Consider the following 7,363-nt stretch of genomic DNA (forward strand, 5'->3'; position numbering starts at 1 on the left):
CTTTGACCATTTGTCAATTGGGGAATGACTTGTATTATAAATTTGACTTAGTTCTCTATAAGTTTGAGAAATTAGACTTTTATCAGAGACATTTACTTTTAAAAAATTTTCATAGTTTGTTGGAATTATTTATTTTACAAATTATAATGTTCTCTAGGTCTCGTTTGGTCATGAATTCTTCCCTTCTCCATAGACTTGCCAAGTAAACTATTCTATGTTCCCCTAACTTACTTAGGTTGTCACTCTTTATATTTAAATCATGTACCCATTTTGACCTTATCTTGGTATAGGGTGTGAGATATTGGTCTATACCTAGTTTCTAACATATTGTTTGTCAGTTTGGGGTTTTTGGGTTTGTCAAATATTAGGTGGGTAAGGTCATTTACCCCTATATGTTGTTTATCTAATCTGTTCCATTGGTCCATCATTACATTTCTTAGCCAGGACCAGGCTGTTTTGATGAATACTACTTTAGGTATCAATCTGATATTTGGTTCTGTTAGACTCACTTTCCTTGAATTTTTTTTTTTGGTTCTTTTGACATTCTTGACTTTTTGTTTTTCCAAATAAATTTTGTTATTATTTTTTCTAATTCTATAAAATAATTTTTGACAGTTTGATTGGTATGGCATTGAATAAGTAAATTAGTTTTAGAGAATTATCATTTTTATTATATCAACTCAGCCTACCCATGAACAACTGGTATTTTTCCAGTTGTTTTAGATCTATTTATGTGAAAACTGTGTTTTAATTGTGTTCATATAATTCTTGTGTTTATTTTGGCAAGTAGATTCCCAGTTATTTTATATTGTTGAGAGTTATTTTAAATAGAATTTATCTATCTATCTCTTGAGGCTGAACTTTAATGGTAGTATGTAGAAATGCTGTTGATTTATGTGGGTTTATTTTGAATCCTGCAACTTTGCTAAAGTTATTATTTCAATTAGTTTTTTAGTTAATTCTCTAGGATTTCTGTTACTTCAATTATTGACATGGTCAATTATACTGACAGTTTTCCTAATATTAAACCAGCCCTGCATTCTGGGTATAAATCCTACCTAGTTAGAGTGGATGATCCTTGTAATATATTGCTGTAGTCTCCTTGCTAGTATTGTTAGGGTCTGAGTGGATGACCACCCAAGGAGCACAGGGAGACAATGGAATTCAGGCAAGGGGAAGTCTTTATTACTAGTGTGCTAGGGGAAGCTCAGCAAGTGAGTTCCCGGGAAGCATAGTCAGAGTGGAGTTTGTATAATGTTAAAGCAGTCACAGTTAAGTTACTTGATGGGAGACACCTGGAACACTTAAGTTAATGATTTTGATTAGGTTAGCAGATAGGCATAACAGGTGGCCGATGTTGGACAGACATGAAAGGTGGGTGATTGTTATCATACCCAGGGGACCTGTAGTTCCTGGGATGTTGTGTGGAACATTCTGTTGCGGAGCATTCTGTTGCCCCAGACATATAGAGTGGGGGTTGGTTGATTATTTACGACATAACAGTATTTTATTTGCAATTTTTGCACCTATATTCATTAATGAAATTGGACTATAAACTTCTTTTTTAAAATTTCAGATGAAGCACAAAAAATTCTGCTCAGGCCATTCCCTTTACTCTGTGTGTATGTTTGTTTCCCTGACTCAAAAGTGTTTTTTGTAAACAATATATCATAGGATTCTAGTTTTTAATTCATTCTGCTATGCACTTTCATTTCATGGGTGAGCTCATCCCATTTACATTTATATTTATGATTACAAACTGTATATTCACCTTTAGTTAATTTTCCCCCTTTATCCTGTTCTTTTTCCTTTTACTATCCCTCCTCATAAGTAATTTGCTATTAATCACCATCCTTTACTCCCCTCCTGCTTCTCTATAGGGTAAACAAGGATTCTGTATCCAAATAGGTATGGTTGTTACCCTCTTTGACCCAATTATGATGAGAGTAAGGTTTAAGCATTGTGTGTCACCATCTTATCTTCCCCTCTACTATAATAGTTTTTATGCCTCTTTAGGTGAGATAATTTACCCCATTCTACCTCTCCCTTCCCTTTCTCCCAGTGCAATCCTCTTTTCAAGTCTTGATTTGTTGTTGTTGTTTTACATGTCAGGTCATCCTAATCAGCTTAATGCCGAAACCCTCTGTCTATATATACTCCTTCTAAGTGCTTTAATACTAATAAAAATGTTAAGAATTAAAAACATCATCTTTTGACATAGGAATATAAACAGTTTGACCTTATTAAATACCTTAAATTTTCTCTTTATTATTTGCCTTTTTATGCTTCTCTTGAATCTTGGATTTGAATAGCAAACTTTATGTTTAGGTCTGGTCTTTTCATCAGGAATACTTGGAAATCTTCTATTTTATTACTTGACCATTTTCCTGAAAGAATATACTCAGTCTTTCTGGGTAGGTAATTCTGGGTTGTAAACCTAGTTCTTTTGTCTTCTGCAATATCATATTTTAAGCCTTCCAATCCTCTAATGTAGAAGTTGCTAGATCTTGTATATTTCCAATTATAGTGCCATGGTATTTGATTTGTTTCTTTCTGACTGTTTGCAGTATTTTCTCCTTGACCTGGGAGCTCTTGATTTTAGCTATAGTATTCCTGGGAATTGTCATTTGATGATTTATTTTGGGAGGTGATTTGTGGATTCTTTCAATTTCTATTTTACTCTCTTGTTCAAGAACATAAGGACAATTTTCTTTGATAATTTCTTGTGATATTTGATGTCTAGGCTTTTTTTTTTTTAAACCAATGGTTTTCAGGTAGTTCAATAATTCTTAAATTCTCTCTCCTGCATCTATATTCCAAGTCAGTTCTTTTCTTTTCAATGAATTATTTCATGTTTTCTCTCTTTTTCATTCTTTTGAGTTTGTTTTTCATGTCTCATGATGTCATTAGCTTCCACTTGCCCAAATAGAAAAGGAAGTTCAAAAACTCATAAAAGAAAATCATCTCTTAAAATTAGAATCTGGCAAGTAGAATCTAATGACATAATTAAATACAACAACAACAACTGACCTGGAATATAGATGATAATTTTCTGACTCTGTTCCTTGCTTTTCATTGTCTCCATAAAATTTTCAATGGTTAGGTGTTTTTGTTTGTTTGTGTTTGCTCATTTGCCCAGGCTTTTTCTTGACTTACTTTTCTCTCAAAGGTGGGCTCTGTTCTCAGGGTAGAGAAGGTACTCTCTTGAACTTCAGTTTTTCCTTGTTGCTACCCTTAGCTCTATTTCTGGGTTTCTGCAAGTTTCAATTCTTTCAAGGTGGTATGATGGCCTGCTGATTCAATCTTCCCCTGGGACTACTGATGCCTTTCTGAGCTCAGAGCTCTGTGAGATACCTTGTGCTGGGGCTTAGGGCCTAATCTCAGGCTTAGGCAGAGACTCTGGACCACTCTGGGCTTATACAGGCCAAGCGTAGCAAAGACTATCTTGTGCTAGGGTTCAAGTCCTTACTACAGGCTTGGGTGAGGGGATCTCTGCCTCCTCCTTGGCTTGAACTAGCTAGGAGTTGTCAACTGCCTTGAACTAAGACATGGAGCCACCTGCAGGCTTGCTCTGGTGCTTGAAACTTTAAGGGGTGTATGTGGGGTTACACTGCTATTGGCTTGGCAGGTCTTGGGGTCTCACTTGGGCCCAGGTTCAGAACCTGAAACAGTATATGTGGGGTGAGGGAGCTTGCTGTTGGCTTGTGCTGGTACATTCTTGCTATAGGCTGCTCTCCTTTTGCACCCCAGTGAACCTTATCTTCTCTGCCTACCTTCTTCTTCTTTCTTTCTTTCTTTCTTTCTTTCTTTCTTTCTTTCTTTCTTTCTTTCTTTCTTTCTTTCTTTCTTTCTTTCTTTCTTTCTTTCTTTCTTTCTTTCTTTCTTTCTTTCTTTCTTTCTTTCTTTCTTTCTTTCTTTCTTTCTTTCTTTCTTTCTTTCTTTCTTTCTTTCTTTCTTTCTTTCTTTCTTTCTTTCTTTCTTTCTTTCTCTCTCTCTTTCTTTCTCTCTCTCTCTCTCTCTCTCTCTCTCTCTCTCCTTCCCTCCCTCCCTCCTTCCCTCCCTCCCTCCCTCCCTCCCTTCTCTCTCTCTCTCTCTCTCTCTCTCTCTCTCTCTCTCTCTCTCTCTCTCTCTCTCTTCTTCTTTCTTTCTTTCTTTCTTTCTTTCTTTCTTTCTTTCTTTCTTTCTTTCTTTCTTTCTTTCTTTCTTTCTTTCTTTCTTTCTTTCTTTCTTTCCAAACACTTGCCTTCAGTCTTGGAGTCAATACTGTGTATTGGCTCCAAGGCAGATGAGTGGTAAGGGCTAGGCAATGGGGGTCAAGTGACTTGCCCAGAGTCACACAGCTGAGAAGTGTCTGGGGCTAGATTTGAACCTAGGCTAGGCTCAATCCACTGAGCTACCCAGTTGCCCCCAACCTCCCACCTTCCATTTTTAAAAAGATTGTCTTCCTAAGTTAAAGTGGCCATGCTGGTGCAAGGAGGTCACTTCTCTTCAATCTCAAGTGGTGCACGGTCTGGAGGGAGAATGGGCTCCAAACGTTGCCAGCGTTCTGGAGGCCACAAAATATGAGTGGCACCAGCATGGAGAAGCCTAAGGGAAACTGGCCTAAAAGCATTACTACCAAAGCTGTGTCTGTACCTATTCTTATGCCCAATTGTTGTTTTGATAATGCCTCCCTCAAGCGAGATCACTTGCTTAAGGGTCTTCTGCTCCGGGTTTTTGGGAGATACTAATGACTTGATATGGCCATGCTGCACTTCATAATCCCTAACTTTCTAGTGGTTCGAAAGTACTACATCAGATGACTGGCTCCTTCCAGGATTCAAAGAAGGCTGCATCAAAGCTCCTTCCACTCTCGCTACACAGGTCACTCGATCGAAGAAGGTTGCTGCTACAGACACAGCAACAAAGAAACCTTTCAAAATGGCCTTCATAGATCTTCGCCCAAAACCTTGTGGGGGGCATCATAAACTTTCTCCTGCTCTTCCTAGTTTTCCTACTATATAGGGTCCGTTCTCGGCCAGTGCTGAAGGTACATTCCTCTGGGCTTCCTAGATTGTCACAGGAAGTGAGGCAGGGGCGGGGCGGAAGATCGAGAATACTTCCTTGACCTGTGAGGTCTTTGGAATTGGATCACTGTGTGGGGCCACTGAAGTCTCTGGTCCTAAACATTCTGTGCTCTGTGTGGGCGGGGGACAATGGGACCTTTTTTGACCAACTGTGTGACCCTGGGCAAATCACTTAACCCCATCTGCTTACTCCTTTTGTCTTAGAATTGTTACTAAGATAGAAAATAAGGTTTAAAAAATACAGTGTTGTTCTTTTTTTTTTCATCCATTTTATATTTTTCTCCTTCAATAGAAGCTTTTCTGTGTAACAAGTGGGCAAGGGAATAATCATTCATATAGCACCCACTATGTGCCAGATACTGTTCCAATTTTTTTTTTTAAAGTATTACTTCATTTGATCCTCATAACTCTCCGAAAGGTAGGTACTATCACTCCCTTTTTACAGTTGAGGAAATTGAGGCAGACAGCAAATGACTTGCCCAGGGTCCACAGAGCTAGCAAAATTAATATACCATGAATAAAACATGTATTAATACTTTTTATATTCACATCATAGTAATTTCTATAAAAAAGGCACCTCCTTTCTGCCAGATTGAAGGTTCAACATAACAAAGAAAAACAATTTAGTAAACAAATACCGATCTAATGATCCCATGTATAATTCCCCATCCCTTGGCCAAAAAGTCAGAGGTGTGTTTCACAATTCTTCAGACCTTTCACTGATCTTTCACTTGCTCAGTTGGTCCTCCTTTATGGGAAATCATTTTAAAAAATGTTTTATTCTTTGTGTCTTTTCAGTGCAGCCACTTCAATCTCCTCCTCCAAATTGAACTTTCACTTGACAAAAAATATATACAATAGTCTGCCCTATTAGTTTCTGATGAGGGAAGAAGGTATGTTTCATTATGTTTTCTAGAACCTTTATTGGCTTTTCAATAACTTCAGAACCCAAAAGATTTTATTTATTCAGTCAACAAGCTTGTCAGGCATTATGGTAAGTGTTAGGAATACAAAGGAGGGCAAAAAACAGACCCTACTCTCAAGGAACTCACAATCTAATAAATATCTAGGTATATACAAGTTATAGAGTATGGGGCAGCTAGGTGGCTTAGTGGATAGAGAGCCAAGCCTAGATGGGAGGTCCTGGGTTCAAATGTGACCTCAGAGAAACATCCTAGCTTTGTGATTCTGGGCAAGTCAGTTAGACCAAATTGCCCAAATTGCCTCACTCTTACCACTCTTCTGTCTTAAAATCTGTCTTAGAATCAATACTTAGTATTGATTCTAAGACAGAAAGTAAGGGGTTTTTCTTTTTTAATTTATTTTTATAAATCTTTACCCTCCATCTTGCAGTCAGTACTGTGCATTGAAGAGTGGTAAGGGCTAGGCAATGGGGGTTAAGTGACTTGCCCAGGGTCACACAGCTGGGAAGTGTCTGAGGCAAAATTTGAACCTAGGACCTCCCATCTCTAGACCTGACTCTCAATCTACTGAGCCACCCAGCTGCCCCCTTGTTTTGTTTTTTTAAAGAGCATATACAGAGGTAATATGGAAGACACTAGCAGCTGGATGGATTGAAAAATGACTCCTACAAAAAATGAGATTTGATTTAAGTCTTGAAAGAAGTCAGGGAAACCAAGAGGCTTAGTTGTTTTTTTTTTCCTCAGTCATTCCTCAACTGATAAGCTCACATATCATTTTCAACTCTTTCCAACCACAGAGTGATGCTGTGAATATTTTTACATATGTAGGACCTTTGTTTTATGTCTTTGATATTTCTGGAGGTATTGGTCTAGAAGTGAGATTGCTGGGTCAAAGGGCAATTTAGTTATTTTTCTCTTATGATTTCAAATTGATAATCTGGTTAGATCAGTTCATTGCTCCACCAATAATTTTTTAGTGTACTGATCTTTTTACAGTCTCTTCGACAATGAATATTATTGTTTTGTCATCTGCCAATTTTTAGGTTGAGATATGAAAACTAAGAATTGTTTAAAAAATTTTAAAAATAAAAATCCTTACCTTCCGTCTTGGAATCAATACTTCATATTGGTTCCAAGGCAGAAGGGGGGTAAGGGCTAGGCAATGGAGGTTAAATGACTTGCCCAGGGTCACACAGCTGGGGAGTTCTGAGGTCAGATTTGAACCTAGGGCCTCCCATCTCTAGGCCTGACTCTCAATCCACTGAGCTACCCAGATGCCCCCAGAATTGTTTTAATTTTAAAATTTAATTGTTTTAACTTTTATTTATGTCTCAGTTATTTGGAAAATGCTTTCCTGTTATCTTATGGCTTGTA

At 37.7% G+C, this 7,363-nt stretch overlaps 1 pseudogene; it reads right to left on the minus strand.

The window, feature by feature from the left end:
• Positions 1–4,145: 4,145 nt before the first annotated feature.
• LOC130458975 (mitochondrial inner membrane protease subunit 2-like) lies at positions 4,146–4,952 on the minus strand (annotated as a pseudogene).
• Between the last annotated feature and the right edge of the window lie 2,411 nt (positions 4,953–7,363).

This window comes from Monodelphis domestica, chromosome 4 (genome assembly GCF_027887165.1).
Source record: "Monodelphis domestica isolate mMonDom1 chromosome 4, mMonDom1.pri, whole genome shotgun sequence".
Taxonomy (NCBI): domain Eukaryota; kingdom Metazoa; phylum Chordata; class Mammalia; order Didelphimorphia; family Didelphidae; genus Monodelphis; species Monodelphis domestica.